This window comes from Callorhinchus milii, unplaced genomic scaffold, assembly GCF_018977255.1.
Source record: "Callorhinchus milii isolate IMCB2004 unplaced genomic scaffold, IMCB_Cmil_1.0 Scaffold2, whole genome shotgun sequence".
NCBI classification, from domain to species: domain Eukaryota; kingdom Metazoa; phylum Chordata; class Chondrichthyes; order Chimaeriformes; family Callorhinchidae; genus Callorhinchus; species Callorhinchus milii.
Window position 1 is genome coordinate 47,333,264 of NW_024704743.1, and position 16,745 is coordinate 47,350,008.

Here is a 16,745-nt window from a genome sequence, read left to right on the forward strand (position 1 = left end):
AATGGTGTAATGTTATTTAACTTCTGCTGATTGGAGGGGGTTATATATTGAAATAGTTTAGCTTTTATTTTGTACTGTGATAACGATTTTATCAATTGTTGATAAGCTTAACAAACAGTAAGTGATTGCCAACTTTACTTTAATATTCACACTTCTGTATTGTTTCGCAACTTGGTTTTGAATACAAGCCAACACCGCACCTTACCAAATAAGGGTAAGTGTTGGACTGAATTCAATATAAACTAACTCAAGGTTTCAGGCCGAAGGATAAAGCAGAACATTTTCCAATATTTTTGAGAATTGGCAAGAATAACTTAAAATAATTCTAGTTAGTGATTGAGAGGAATCAAAACGTAATCTATGGATCTTTTACTTAGCCCCTTCCCATTCCCCCCACTTCCTCTCGGGAAGGCTGAGGTAGGTACTGAATGCTAGTGAAAGCTTTGTAAGCTCCACCACGACTGTTGTTCTTCGACTATTCATATTAGTCCAACATCAGTTGCAATGTTAAACCCCGGTATAAGTAACAAATGTGTCTGGTGCCCTCATTTTCACTCTGTTACATTTCTCAGTTACTGCAACTGCTTCAGATTCAGAACTAAATATTGGCTGAGTTTTACAATTTGCCCTGTGAGTAACACTGCTGTGATTAGTCCGCTCAGATACACTGGGTCACCTGTAGAATTACCGTATCACTCTCTGCTTCGTGTTTTACTTGTCACAATGTGCGATTGGCCTATCAACCCTATCTACATAATTCAGTCTCGATGCTTGACTCTATGTCTGTCATTGAACAGGTTAAGTGACCGTCACGTCAGCTCTGCAGACAGACTGTGCAGTCACTGACTGCAAGTCCAGTGTTTAACATTCAGTCAGTTACCCCCACAGTCTGTCTGCAATTGGTTTCTTCCCTATGACATTTCAGAATACAGTAGGTCTGATGATTTGCAATCAATAAGTTGAGGTTCATATGCAAAGATTTTAATGAGAAAAGATGTATAAATAAATCTTTGGCCAGCAGTTTAACTTAATTGCATTTCGAAAGCACTAACTTCCCTCCCTCATATTACACACAAACATTGACTCAGATACGTGTATAAATTGAGTTATGCAATGTTCCAGCAAATATACTTACAGCAGTATTATTTGATCTGAGAATTCCATAAATCAATTCAAACCACTAAAGGCTGGAGAGAATGAAGCTGGAGAAAGTGGTTTGCCTGATGCAATAGTGATTTTCAAATGGGAGCTAAAGTCTTAAATAAAGATGACACTATCAGTCATGGCCACATCAGGAAGAGAAGAAAAGCCATAGTGTCATTTATCCTCTCCCACTACAGACTGGGTCAGTGTGCAGGATTGATGGCAAGCCATATTTTGTACAGGTGAGGAGTTGGGACAGAAGAGAAGGGGGATGGGGGACTTTGCTCCTGGGACTCGCTCGCGGTTTCACCATATCAGAAAGAAGCTATACACATAATTAGACTGTGACATAATGCACTAAACTTAGAGCAGGAATGAGATGATGCAGAAGCCCAGTCATCTCTTCCAGTGTGGTGAATTAGATTATTGTAGTGCGCTGTGCATTTCAGGATTTAAAGGCGTAGTGTTCCTGAGTGAGCCTGAGGTATAGGCAGTAAAGGTGTCAATTACAGGTCATGGGGTCACCGCTGCCCAGCAGTCAACTCTGGCAAACACATCTGTGGTTTACCTAATGCCAAATGCGAAGAGGTCTTCGATTTCTTTATCTCCAAGATAGATAGCATCCGCCAGGCCATCCCCTCCTCCTGCCCCTTGTTCCCCACCACCACCTCCCCCCGCCATTCCCCATTCCTTCTCCACTCACTGCTCCTCCCACAGCTCCTACTATGACCCCAACCTACACTGTTTGCCCCTATCTCTCCTTCCTCCCTCTGATCCTCCAAAACTCAGATAAAACCCACCACCTGCTTGCCTTGTTCCCCTCCCCACCCAGTTTCTGGTCACTTAGCTTCCCCTCCTCCGCCCACTGCTGGCAAACATGATAAATCAGCCACTCAAGACAGATGTCATCACTCCCCTCCTTAAAAAAATACTCTCAATCCCTTCAACTTTGCACACTACTGTCCCATTTTAAACCTGCCCTTCCTGGCCAAAGCCCTGGAATGTGTTGTTACAAATCAACTTCACTCACACCTTGCCCTCCACTCCCGACTCATACCTCTCCAGTCCGGTTTTGACCTGCCCGCAGTACAGACACAGCACTTGTCAAAGTAACAAATGATCATCTTCTCTCTCTGTGACCGGGGTTCCCTCTGTCTCTTCATTCTCCTCGACCTCTCCGCCACGGTCGACACAGTCGACCATGCCATCCTCCTCTATTGTCTCTCCAACCCTCGTCCACCTTAATGGGTCCGCACTCGCATGGTTCGAATTCTACTTAACCAACTGCCAGCACTTCATCTTGGCTTTTTCATCCAGTTTTTCCTCCCACCCCCGCCTGGTCACCTATGGGGTGCCCCAAAGCTCCATCCTGGCCCTCTTTCCTCATCTATATGCTCCCTCTCAACTTCCACATGTATGTGGATGACACACAAATCTACTTCTCCTCCTCCAGCTGCAACTCCCAGTCCGCTGATGTCCTGTCAGTTTGTTTGATGGACATCAAGGCCTGGATGAGCACAAATTTCCTACAGCTGAATAATAATAATACTAATAATCCTTGCATTTGATATAATGCTTTTCATGTCGGGAGGACGTCCCAAAGCGCTTCACAGAATATACTGTAAAGTGAATTGACTATATTTGTGGGCGAACGCGGCAGCCAATTGTGCACAGCAATGTCCCACAAACAGTCGTGGATTGAAAATGACCAATTTATTATTATTTTTGGTTTTGGAGGGATTATTATTAGGCGTGTGGACTAAGGAAACTTGCCCAAGGTTTCGCCCTGCCGGGAATTGAACTCGGGTCTCTCGCTTGCAAAGCGAGTGCTCTAACCACTGAGTTACAGGACTCCACAATGTCGGCAAGATGGAAGCCATACTTTTTGGTCCCTGTCAACAGCTTCTTTCCTGCAGATTGGAACTCACAACCTCCCGGGCTCTCCCTCAGACTCATTGCACTGGTGCACAACTTAGGCGTCAGGTTCAATTCCCAGCTTTCTTTTTTACCTCAAACCTTTCCCTGATCAGGATCGCTTTTTTCCACCTCCACTACATTGCCCTCCTCCATTTAAAGATCCTCTCACTCATTTTCAAATCACTTCATGCCCTCGCACCTCCCCACCTATCCGACCTGCTTACCCCTCACTCCACCACCTGGTGCCTCCGCTCGGCTAACTCCAGCCTGTTGTTTGTCCCTCGTGCCCTCCGTATTTCTCCTTATTCAAGTTACCTAATTGGCATTTTCAAGCATTTTGAGAGGTCCTCCCAACTTGAAAGGCATAAGTGTAAATTGTATTGTATTTTGCAAGTGAACGGGACAATCAATTTGTGCACAGCAATATCTCACAAAGAGCCATGTTTTTAGAGAATTAGAGAATGACTAATGTTATTTGAGGAAAAATAGGGAAGAAGGGGAGAGAAGTGTGGGAGGGGAAAGCAATATTGTTTTTATTGTCTTGACTAGATTGAGTTTAAAAACAGTCCAAATTCTAGCTTTGTCAGTGCTGTAAGTAAATTTAACCAGGAGACGATAACGAACCTTCTAACCCAGGAGAGAATGTAGTGCGAGAGCCCAACATGAAGCCAAGTTGAGGATAACCGAGTCACCTCCATTAGAACATTCTTGAGGTTGAAGCTTTGCACAAAACGATGCAAAAAAACCCAACAACCTCTTTGCATTCTTCCCTTAAAAAAATTAAAACTAAACAGTGCGGCTTCTCAGAGGATTTTTATTTATAATAAAATAATATTTAATATTGTTAAAAAAAGGAACTACAAGATAACAATAGGTTAAATGTGGGGGCATTTAAAGGAAATCGATTAAACGGGAAGGCACCATTTTCAACCCATTCGTAGACACGGATTGTTAGAAATGAGTGGCTGCCTCCTTAATAATCAAATGAACTGCACAAAATTATTAGAAGCACGTAATCCCTTGGCTGCTTCCTCAGCTTGTCTGGCAATTGTAGTCGCTGTCTGGTGTTTTAACAGTTGATGCAGCTATTTATAAGTCTATGACTATCACTGCAACAATCTGATGATAACCACAGTGCAACTGGTGTGTCATCTCCAGGATTGTGTGGAGTGGGATGGAAAATGCAGCTCCTAAGAGCACTCAAGCCTTGTGGCACTGAAAAAGTCCGAAGGAACTGGAGCATGCGTTACCTACTATCAAAGCACACCCTGCTTTTTCAAGACCATTCATACTTTTAAATTAGAGCAAAATAAGCTTGAGCCCCTGCAGTTTTATAAAATGCGATGTTAAACTTCCCATGATGTACAGAATTAGTTTCTCAAGTGATTGCGTAAAACAGCTAGTGCAATATCCTGGCCTGGCACTGGTGAAATCATATTGCGTGTCATAGAATTATAGAATCTTACAGCACAGAAGGAGACCATTGAGCCCACTGTGTCAGTGCCGACTCTTTGAAAGAGCTATCCAATTAGTCCCACTCCCCTGCTCTTTCCCCATTATTTATCATTGGAGATTGATGTGCATTCTGTTTGAGGTAAGGCTGAACGTTTTCTTATCCTGACCTTCAAATCCCTCAGTGCTCTGGCCACATTCTATCTCTTGCTGATGCTGTTATTGTTGTTGTGCCTCTACAAAAACGACAGCGCTATTCTAACGCTTGCCCCCACTGCTCCTTCAAGGTTTGCTGCTCAAACCTCGCATTTCCTCTCTCCCCGTTCCACTATTGATGGCTGAAGGTTGTGGGTTTAAAACCAATGGGGTGAGTGCAGCATTGTCGGAAGTGCCATTTCTCAGGTTAAACTGAGGTCCTGTCTGTCTATTACCAGGAAGATATTGTTGATCCTACAACACAATTTAAAAGAAGGGAAATTCTCCCTGTGTCCTGGTTACCAATCCTACTGGTAAATTGGTCATTAATTTCTTGATTGTTTGTTGGACTTTGCTGTGTACAAAATACTTGCCGCATTTGCCTGCATTAAACAAAATCATGACAGAAATTACTGTGAAGCATTTTGAGTTGCTCTGACATTGCAGCCCATAAAATACACAGTCAATCCACTTTACAGTATATCCCATGAAGCTCTTTGAGAGGTCTCAACGATGTGATGAAGTGCTGGATCAAATGCAAGGATTATTATTATTATAGGTGCTATAAGTTCAAGTGCAAGTTCTTTTTTGGTGTGAGTCCTGATACTTTATTTTTTATGTGTGTTTTAACTTGAAAAGTCCTGCAATGATTGTCAAATTCAAATACAGCCTGTAATGTTAGCCCAGTGTTTTGACAGCAATGATCTACAGGCACAGTATGAAAATAGAGCAGTAGATGGCAAGAGTTGAGTTACAGACTCACAAGCTGTAAGAGTGTATCTTGAGCGGTTTATGAATGTCAATAAATCTCTGAGAATGAATAATTGATTTAAACCCCCTGTCAGGAGCCTGATATTCTTTATAATATTAAACAAATATATTAAATAACAATAGCTCTTTCTTACCATTGACTTACACAGTAGAGAATAGGTGAAAGGGCAATTAAACTAATAAATAGATAGGAGAATAGTACAGGGCAGCTCTGCTGTAATACACTTATAATAATAATAACTCCTGCATTTGATATAGCGCCTGATAAAGTCCTTGCAATGTCTCAAAGTGCTTAAAAGGATATAATGTAAAGTGATGCAATTGTGTGTACTTTGTAGACCAACTACATAGTGCACAAAGTTTGTTTCGCCCACAAATATACAGTCGATTCACTTTACAGCATATTCTGTAAAGCGCTTTGAGACGTCTAGAAGATGTGAAAAGCGCTATATCAAATGCAAGGATTATTATATTATAGTCTGAATTTGGTTATGAGGTAGTTGAATTGCGGACTTTGTTCATTGCACATATACACAAACAGTCCAATTATGTATCAGGGACAGTTCTGAAAATTCAAAGCGACACACCAATTCGACAAAGGTTAGTTGTGCCTGAAATCCATAAGATGGATAACTCCAGCATGTTTGAAATTCCAGGATCATTCTCAGCAGAAAACGAAACCTTTCGAAGGTAACAATTCTGATTGGGTAAGTACATGTTACATTATGTGATCCTATGTTGGTGTTACCTCCTTGAACTCTACCTCCGCGACCTCCTGCAGCCCTCCTGCCCTGGCACTCTCTCCGCTCATCGAACACCAGCCTGCTTCCTGTCCCTTGCCCTATCTGTCCCACCATAAGCTATTCTGCGCCCGCTCTCTAGAACCTCATTCTCTACTTATTTATTCCTCTCCTCCTTTGAAGCCCATCTTTCTATTCAACTGATGACACCTTTGGTTTACTTCAACTCCTCCCAATCCCCCTTCCCACCTTCCTTTCTCAACTCCTCCATTGCCAATGGGCTCCCAGCGTGAAACATTGTGAGATATCCTCCTGACATGCTGTATAAATGTAAAATTGTCATTGTTGTTATGTTCATTAATAGCTGAGGCCGTGTCTCGTTTGAGGAAACAGCAGAGTACACTGTACTGGGGTGACAAGTCTAAAGCCAGCACCTGGCATTCCCCACACAGTGAGCTCCCCACTTCAGTCATTCACTGTCAGAGGCTGCCAGGTGAAGGCTCGACTTTTTACCATGAGAACAGGATGAAAACATGCAGCACTCGGGTTTGAAGCTTCTGGACCCAAAATCAAATGGTAACCTATCCCCACCGCTCAGCCTTCATATGATTCCAAAACGCAAGTGGGTCAATTACTTCCCACAGATGGAAGATGGTTTACTTTTTGGTAGAACTACTGCTCGCAAGTTGTTTATCTGGTTTCTACCACATGTTAATGTGGTCAGAGAAAAATAACTAAAAATATACTTCAATTGGTGGCTTGTGATCTTGTACTGCCTAATGAGGTTAGGGGAGCAGATATCATAGATAATTTCAAGAGAGAATTAGCTGGCTATAGATTAATAATAATGATAATAATGCTAGTCTTTGTTATCACACCGTTTAAATGTTTCAAAGGGCTTCAGAGGATATACTGTAAAGTGACTGTGTATATTTTGTGGACGAACACACCATGAGGTGAATGGGTGTGTGAAAGAAATTGAGCAGTGGTATTTTAGAAATTAAAGACCATTTTAGATGGAACATAGCGGTCTTTTCCGGTCACACAAAATCTGAGAAACAATGAAGACGTGGATAGAAGGGATAGTATTTCAAACCACCTGAAAGTCCATCCCACTGTTTGTCCAGGTCGGACCATCCTATCCTTTAGAGCTTTGGCTTTCAGGGTTAACAGAAGCTTAGTATGAAGAATCCCTGTCCTCAGTTCAACTCCAAGGAGCCTCTGCTTAACTCTTCCCCAAGGAGGCTAGTTCTGGATAGTCTGTAGCTTGTGTTGGGAGGAACTTAGGAGTGTGGTGAGCAACTATCCAAGTAACAGAGCCTGGAGGAAATGAAGGCGTGGATAGGAAGGTCGGTATTTCACATCCAGATGGTTGAACAATACTTTCCATGAGTATTGCTGGCATTTTATGTTTTTGAAAGGACAATGATAATGATAATAATAATAATAAATGATTAACTCTTCCCCAAGGAGGCTAGTTCTGGATAGTCTGTAGCTTGTGTAGGGAGGAACTTAGGAGAGTGGTGAGCAACCATCCAAGTAACAGAGCAATGATATCTGTTTGTGAATGCTTTGATCATCAAGGCAGATAAGTTACAAAATTAAATATAAATTCTATTTGCCGCTAACCTTTCCACCAGTTCACTATCAGTTTTAATGTATCAACAATTAATTATGAAAAATTGTATTGCAATTACACCTTTGATATTGATAAAACAAACTCCCCTCTATTTGTCTCACAAAAACAAATGTATCCAGAGGTAAATTATTTCTTGTAGTCGATGACTGTTGTGATTTGATATTTCAGTTTCTAGATTATAGATGAAAACCTCTGTTAAAACCAATTCATGCAAAGTTTATTTAGTTGAAGAACTATAGAATACTGAAGCCATATAGGACGATGATTTAATCATCACTGTTACCTTTATCACACTACAGTGTGGTGTTTCTAACCATGCTATACATCACACAGTTCTGTGAAAGAGTGCAGCTAAATACAATGGGAAGGGAAATGTTTTCCTTTGCCAAGGGACTGTGAGCTTCACCTCCCAACTAAAGTTTCAAATAGATTCAGAACCTCTGTACTGGATTACCTCATTAATTGGTTCTTGTTAGTTCATCTGTTAATAATCATGAAACTAGATCTCACTGCAGTCTTTTCACATTGTTTGCTCAAAGTGCTTAAGTAAATCAGCCAAACTATTGAACTCGCTGCCTATTGGAAACACTCAAACAGTTCTCACCCGTACTGTGTTAGTATTTCAAGTCTATAGACAGTTAATTACTACCAGTAGGTGTGTTCATTTGTTCATTTATGTTACAATTCCTATTTGGCTTGACCTTCTTAACCCAAGGTATGATCTTCTGCTCTGGTGACCTGCTGTCCTCCTTGGGTGGATTAAGCAGGGTCTCTTTGGAGCTGAGTTAGCTCCAAGGTGATGGCCTGGCAATGGAATATCAGAATGTAGTCAATGATCTGTGGTGGTCTCGGTAGTCTGGTTCCTGAGCCAGACTGGTCTGAAGTAGTCCGGGGCACTGCTGATGGTAGACCAGCTAACCGCTTTGCCAGCAGGACCTAGAGGGGCGCACTGGTCACTGGGGTCAGGGACTCTTCCAACTCAGCTGCCGCTAACCCTGCAAACCAAAGCCCAATGGGTAGGGTAGTCCGAGCTGGATAAGCACTGGAAAGCTTGCCAGACAGTGCTCTTGCCAGCCTGCGCCTAATATCCTCTGGAATTAGGTAATCCTTCTGGGGCATTCCATTCCAACTCCCAGGTATATGTGGAATACATATGTGGAACTCTCAGTATAGTTTGGATACACTTAAACATGGTGATGGACATCTGCGTATGTCAGATGCTTAGCTGACTAAAACACAATGCTCTGGTGCTGTGCTCATGGCAAGTTCCTGTAACTGTACTTTTTTTGTTTCATCTCACACAATGGTATCATGATACAGCTGATTCAGCTTCCAATTGCAGATGAGCTGTTGTCAGCAAGATTGAATTCTCTCCACAGAAAAAATTCTAAATAATTCCCAGTGTTCATTTTCAGTAGAAAATAAGTAACGGTAAATAAACCACTATCCACAAACCACAACACATTTCAGAGGGTACTGGAGCTGAATAGATATTTCGACAGTTTGACTGTCAGTGCGGAAAACAAGCGTCTGCCACCTAGAATCTATCCAATCTTGGATTTCTGAATCTTAAACAGATAGTAATGACACATATTTTCTGTAACAGCCTAATGAATTGCTAGAGGCGGCTTAAACTCGCCTGGCACACGTATTAAGATGAATGTCTAGATGTGCTCTGTTTGAATTGAATTTAAAGTGCTTGGTTCAATCCAAGTTTGCATTTCTATGACCTCTCACCTCCCCAAAAGAGGCAACCAATTGCGCACAGCAGTGTCCTACAAACATTCGTGGATTGAGTGACTAAATCATTATTACTTTTTTTTTGAAGAGATTATTATCCCCGGAAAAGTGATCCACCAATCACCTAAAAAACGGGTTCCTCCTTCCCGCTAAACAGAGGTGTGTGGGGCAAGGAAACTTGCCCTAAGTTTCGTCCTGTCTGTGAATTGAACCCAGGTCCTTTTGCAAGGCAGGTTCTCTGACCACTAAGCTACTCTACAACTTCAGGCTTAATGAAGGTGTGAAGTTAATAATTTCTCCTCCAAATGGACTAGGTTTGAATGGGATGGTGTACAGAACAACAGTTGTAAATAGCATCTGCAAATGTGTAAGTGGTAACAACAACAACAACAATTAGATTACATTTGTATAGCGCCTTTCACGTCAGGAGGACATCCCAAGACACTGGACAGTGTACAGCATTTCAGACCCGAGCTGGGGTCAGGGAGGGAGAAGGGAGAGGAGGGTGTGGCTGATGGCATGGTTGAAGAGGAGGCTTTCGAGGCAGGACTTGCAGGACGCTAAGGAGGGGGCGAGGCGGAGTGATTGGGGGATAGAGTTCCAGAGGTTGGGGGCAGAGTGGCTGAATGCCCTCCCGCCAATGGTGGGGCGGGTGGGTTGGGGGACGTGGAGCAGGCCAGAGCCAGCTGAGCGGAGGGAGCGAGCAGGTTGGTAGGGGGTTAGGAAGTCGCAGAGGTAGGGTGGGACGAGGCCATGGAGGGCTTTGTAGGTGAGGACCAGGATCTTGAACTGGATCCTCTGAAGGATAGGGAGCCAATGGAGTCGGGCGAGAATGGGGGAGATGGGGTCACGGAGTTTGGTGCAGGAGAGGACACGGGCTGCAGAGTTTTGGATTATCTGCAGCCTGTGGAGGGAGGAGTTGGGAAGGCCAACAAGCAGGGCATTTGCATAGTGGAGCCTGGAGGTGATGAAGGCATGAACAAGAGTTTCAGTGGCCTGAGGGGTAAGGTAGTGGCAGAGTCGGGCGATGTTACGGAGGTGAGAGGGTCATGGGTTGAATGTGGGGGAGAAAAGACAGTTGAGGGTCGAACAAAACACCCAGGTTCCTGACTGGCTTGGTGAGTTGAAGTGTGCAGCCATGGAGGTTGATGCTGCCAGAGCCTGAGGTGCTGAGGCGCTGGCGCGAGGCAATCAGGAGGGCCTCAGTCTTGTTCACATTCAACTGTAGGAAACTTGGCCTCATCCATTTCACTTTGTTTCTTTAATTTCATCCAAATAGGTTAGTAATAGTACAAAAGGGCTATCAAAGAACTTTGGACTTAAAGAATGGCAGTGGAATATCGAGATGTAGCCAGCCCACTGTGGCGGTTTCAGTTATCCGCTTCCTGAGCCATGTGGGTCCACAGTATTCCAGGGCTCTGCTGATGCCAGCACATGCAGCCTCTCTCATTAGCAGGACCAGGAAGGGTAGACTAGTCACTGGGGGCCGGGAGTCATCCCACTCAGCTCCTGTTAACCCTGCAAGCCAAATCCTGAACGGGTAAGGTGGTCCTCACTGGACAAGCAGCAGCAAAGCTTGCTGAACAGCAATATCAATGGGAAGCTAATCAGTTTTAGCTGGTTGGACTCCAGCAGTGCTCCAATGCACAGTCTGGAGTCTACAAGCCTTGGCTCTTGCCAACCTGTGTCTAAGCGCTCTGAGAAGCTACCCTGCATGGAGGGCACTATATAAGTGCAAGCTGTTGTTGTTGTTGTTGTTGTAATACTTTACAAAATTAGGTAAACAGAATGTATCTCTCCAGGGAGAGAATGCGCATTCTGTTCCAATAAATATTTTGGGCATTTCTTTCTATAGGTGGGATACAAGGAACTCTCTATTTAGCTTGGATACTCTTAAGTGTGTTTATGGGTTTCCACATGTGTCAGATATCCTGCTGACACCAAAACAGACAAGAGTACTCCCACTCTCATCTTCATGTCGCCCTGAGCTCCATGAATCATCATAGAAGCCTGGTTGTCTGAAGATTCATGTAGCTCAGAGATCTCCAACCAGTTGATCGCCATGAGGTCAATAAAAACAAGAGGAAGGAGTGATATTTATCTCAGTTTAAACGTTAAAGTTTATATTTTTATTTCGTGAAACATGATTATGCATGAAATACTTAGTGCATGTGGCTTCGGCTTCAATTGGACTCAATAAGTATGCAGGTTTACCGCTACTTCCTCTTATCTTTTTGATCATGTGCGAGAGTCCCATCAACTGGCGATCGACCGGTCAGAGACCCCTGATGCAGCTGGTATTTTATTGAATCTTGAATTGAAAGACTGCTTGGATATTAAAATAAAATAAACAATTCCATTTTTAAAGAACTGAACAAAATAGGTCAAAAGGCTCGTGATTCTCTGTCCACCTAAACTCATGTACATTCTCCCAGGCATACCTCTGAAAGAAAGTTCTGTTCAAATACTCTTTGTTCCCCAAATGTAACCAAAGTAAACTCCACAATATTTATTCATCTGTATTATTAAAGCTGTCCTATTGCCTTTTGCAGATCTCATGTCACTATTCTCAGCAAAACAGGAACCATTCTGTTACATTGTGCTTTTTATACAAGTCTCTTTAACTCACTATCCTGCTTCCAGACAGATATATATATATAGATATATATAGCTACTTTGTGAAGGAATTAAATATCGAAGCATTATTATTTATATCACTTTATTGGAAAGGTTGAACACTTACTGTGCTTCTAGCCTGTCATGCCCTTGAATAAATCTCAGCCTAGGAGCTATTTAACCTGCGGACATTTGTATAATTGGTCCTTGTCTTTGTCTTAAGTGCTGATAAAGTGAGAAGGTGACTTGGACTAGAAACCCAATGACAAGTGGGTTGTAGATGTCTCTTGCTAGCTGCATTTCCAGGATGTTTAGTGTTACCAGCAACATGAATCTATAAAATTGCTGCTATTTTGATGGCATTGCCTGAATGCTTGTTATCCCCAGATAACCGGGACACACAGACATCCCAATTACAAACAACCCTCAGACTTTGACATAAAATTGATAAGTGGGAGTTTGGAGAAACAGTTATGAACTTAACTGAATTGATTTAATCTAAATTGATTGCCATTGATTTAAGATGAGCTTTTCCACATCCGAACTATAATAAATAATCCTTGCATTTTATATCGCACCTTATCACGTTGTTGCGACGTCTCAAATTGCTTCACAGGATATACAACAGTGAAGAAGGAAAAATGGGGAACACCAGAGAAGGTTCAAGTGGGAGATTATTATATTCGTCAACATCCTAAAGGGCAATACTAATCCTTATCACATCATTGAGATGTCTCAAAGTGCTTCACAAAACATATTGGAAAGTGGATTGACTGTGTAAAGATAAACTGAATTGTTTATCACAGTCTCGCCCTTTGGCTCAGGCACTCTACCACAGGACTCAAGATTAGAAGTGGAAAGGGTACAGGTAGATTAGATTTCATTGTTTTAGAGAAAGATGGTAGATACAGTATGTTGAATGGGAGTCGGCAGTGGCTGAATGGGAGAGAGTGGTGGCTGAATGAGAGACCATGCTGGCCAAGTGAAGTTTCAGCAGCAGGAATACCATCCTGAATCACAGGGCAGACATAATTTAAATTGATAACACAACCAAGGATGAGGATGATGATCTGGAAATAAATGACAAAATTGCATACAATATAGAATGTTGTTATGTAGGCGAGTTATATCCAGAGTTGGCTGGAAATTAGCAAAGAATTGCAGTTCAGCTCTCCAGTCAATTGTTGGTATTTCAAGGTGGTAGATCTAAAGACACACAGAAAGGAGGTTGACTCGAAAAGAGGGGGAAAAGAATAAAATAAAGAACACTACTAGATGTCCTGTATTTTTAAAACTGTTTGTTACACACGAATAAGCAATCTGAAGTAATTTTAATTGTTGTAATAACCGCATTGCCAGAGTGCTTTATTAATTATATTGCAGTGATATTTAACATTTTTACAAATACACGTATCCTCTAGCTAGATGAGAAAGAAATGTAAAAATTTAAAATAATTCAACAGATTTAATAAAGTCATTACTCAATTGCAACAATGAATGTGCTCATAAAGCATAAGCTTAAAGTACAATAACAAAAAAAAGTAAGTGCCGCAAAACAAGTATTTACAAGTATGTACCAAATATTTACTCCTTGTACCAAGGAAAGTGGTTAACAAACATCCACAAAATAACAAAAGATGAATGTTGTCCACACTATGATACCAATGAGTACCAAAGCTTAAAAGATATGAACTATTTTGTTGGCCTGGACTGTAACCAGTTCTATCCTAGATTGCTTTGGTGTCTGAAAGTTTGAATTGGATTGCTGAAAAAGCACTGGACATTTCAACAAACTAGGAATATATTCCAGAGTCTGTAGATACACACTGACGAGTTCTAAAATGTAACTTAGATGGGTCAAAAGGAAACCTTGTCTCAGCGATTAGTTAGTGTGGCGAGAAATTAAATTATTATTTCACCATTCGAACTCCACACATGTGGTCATAGTTACTTCTAGGGTTTTTAAAGTGTATTCATATGCATCTATATGATTTCAGACAGAAAAGGCTTCAGTGGATTTCCTATTTAAACCATATTGCTTTTAAACATTGCTAATTCCAATCAGCTGAGCTGCAAGTGTAGTTACTCACTAGTTACTGTGTTAATCAGCAGATGCAAAGCACCCTCTGAATTAACCGTGTATGTGGAAAATAACAGAAGTTGAATACTCTTATTGATGTGTACATTACCCTTGGCATTTCAATGATGATGATAATTGAACAAGGAAACAGCAACTCCATTAAAGGAAATTGCACATCCAGTTCAGACAAGTTTCTCAAAGATTAAGCTGTCTGGAGATACAACCATTCCAGCACACATCTAGGAACATAGGAGAACCAGAACAGTATGAAGCCATTCAGCCCATCAAGCCTGTTCCACTAGTTATCTAGTTACTAGTTTCTGGGTTTTTTTTATAGGTACACAAAAACACCCAACTCCTAGGAATCGATACAGCTTTGAAGCTTTCTGATAACTGTTCCGGGGAACCATTATAAAAAGCTTTTTACAACAATTTTAAGACCAAACAAAATCATTTAATGATTTATATTTGACATTATAATTGTGCTCAATGGTGCTTCCACAGTAACAGCAAATCAGAAACTAGGGAAACCATCAGGCAAATTTAATTTTGGGGAAAATGTTGAGAAATCTCAAAATCCACATGCATGTAACCAGAGCTTGTTCAACATTGCACTTTGAGCAAAATAATTCTCTCTCATCGAACTTGATCCATTTTCCTCTTTGCACTTGTATTAAAATATTTGAAATAAAAGGACAATCATGATGTACAAAGTTAACAAGAAATATCAATTAATACTTTTACTGAAAACTTGTACGGTTTAAAGATTTTACATGAAATAAAATGCCACTCAATCGTTCTCTGGAATGTATACTGTGAATACTTTGACTGATTTTTAATTTGGTCCTTATGAGTCAATAAACAATCTACAATGTGTACTCCATGGCGTGTTTTACATAATCTGATAGAAAGAACAACTACACACATCACTAATAATATATAAAAAGGATCAGGACAAGGTACTGAAGGTATTGAAAGGTCTGGTAAAGATTCCCAATTAGGACTTGTGGTCAACTCAATAGTGAATCCGAGATAACATTTTCAGGAGACAAAACCATGGGATAATACTGAACCAAACATACGGACTAAGATCTGAGACTTTGTGTTGAAGTAACTGAGAAGTAATACTGCACAAAATGGTTTTGGTCAGTCAATCCTTGGACACAAAGTAGAATGTAATAGCTTGTCACCAGAAGGTAGAATATAACTAAACTGTAAAGCTTAAGTAATGGATTTGTTCTATGCTACACTTTAATAAAAATATATTTGTAACTATAAGGAATTCTTTGCAACAAAAAGGCTTGTTCGTGAAGCCAACGCCACTTCATAAGAATCCACCTAATCCTTGTCTATATTAACTGAGAATTGAAGGGTGTGCTTCTTTTAGAAAGTAGCTTTAAAACAAAGGAAACTGCTCGTAAGCAACAAAAAAGTGCATGAAATTCCTCTAACTGGTGCTGCATCATTTCTCTTATTAATGATTATTAATAAGGTCATTAATAAGTCTGTAAATAGATTTGCCAGAACAGAGTTCCCATAGGTCAGTGTGATATACTTGAACAAGTCATTTGTGATTTGGGGTGGTTATATTCATATTTATGTTTTGGAGTCATTATTAACAACTCCTGTACAAATCAACACAATTTAGTCTTAAATTTACCAAAGCTACACTTTATACCATGAGAATTTTTTTGCCTAATGTCTCCATGTGCAGCTGTGCATATGATGCTCTCCTTTTCCTGAATTCTGCATAAACATTGGGGGATGAAAAGGAGCTTGAGGGAAAGTGCCGGAGCAAATGACACTGCAACAGTGGGAAAAGTGCCTCAGATTTTAAGATGCGATCACATATATATCACTTTAACCTGTGGGAACTCAGTGCTGGGGGATTTCAGGTAGGAGCTGAGGTCTTGTGGGTGATTCATATGGAGTTTGCTGCAGAATACACACTTTACATCCCGCAATGTCTTTTTTCCTGTATTGAGGTTTCACTTGTTCTGCCATTTTCCCTCCAAGTGTTTCGGCAACCTCATTGTCTATTTGTCTGACCAGCTCGTAGGTTGAAGGCCTCAATGAAGCCCAACCTTACAACTGCAGGTGCATAACAGTATGGGTTTGATATTTCTCACAACACCAACATTAGCAGAATTCAGGTGGTAGCACTTATCAAATGTTTAGTACTACTACAACAACATTACATTTGCATAGCACCTTTTACGTCGGGAGGATGTCCCAAGGCGCTGGGCAATCAGTGTTTTGGACCCGAGCAGGGTTTGGTATCAGGGAGGGTGGATGTTGTGAATGTGTGTATTAGGGTTTACACCTATATTCCTCCCTTTCAAATTCCAGCATAAAACATCTGTTCACAAAAATATCCTATTCAGCTTGTTAAGGCCTTGTTAAAGTAGAAGAAGGAAAAAAATGGGAAGAAGTCCACATCTGAGAAGAGTAC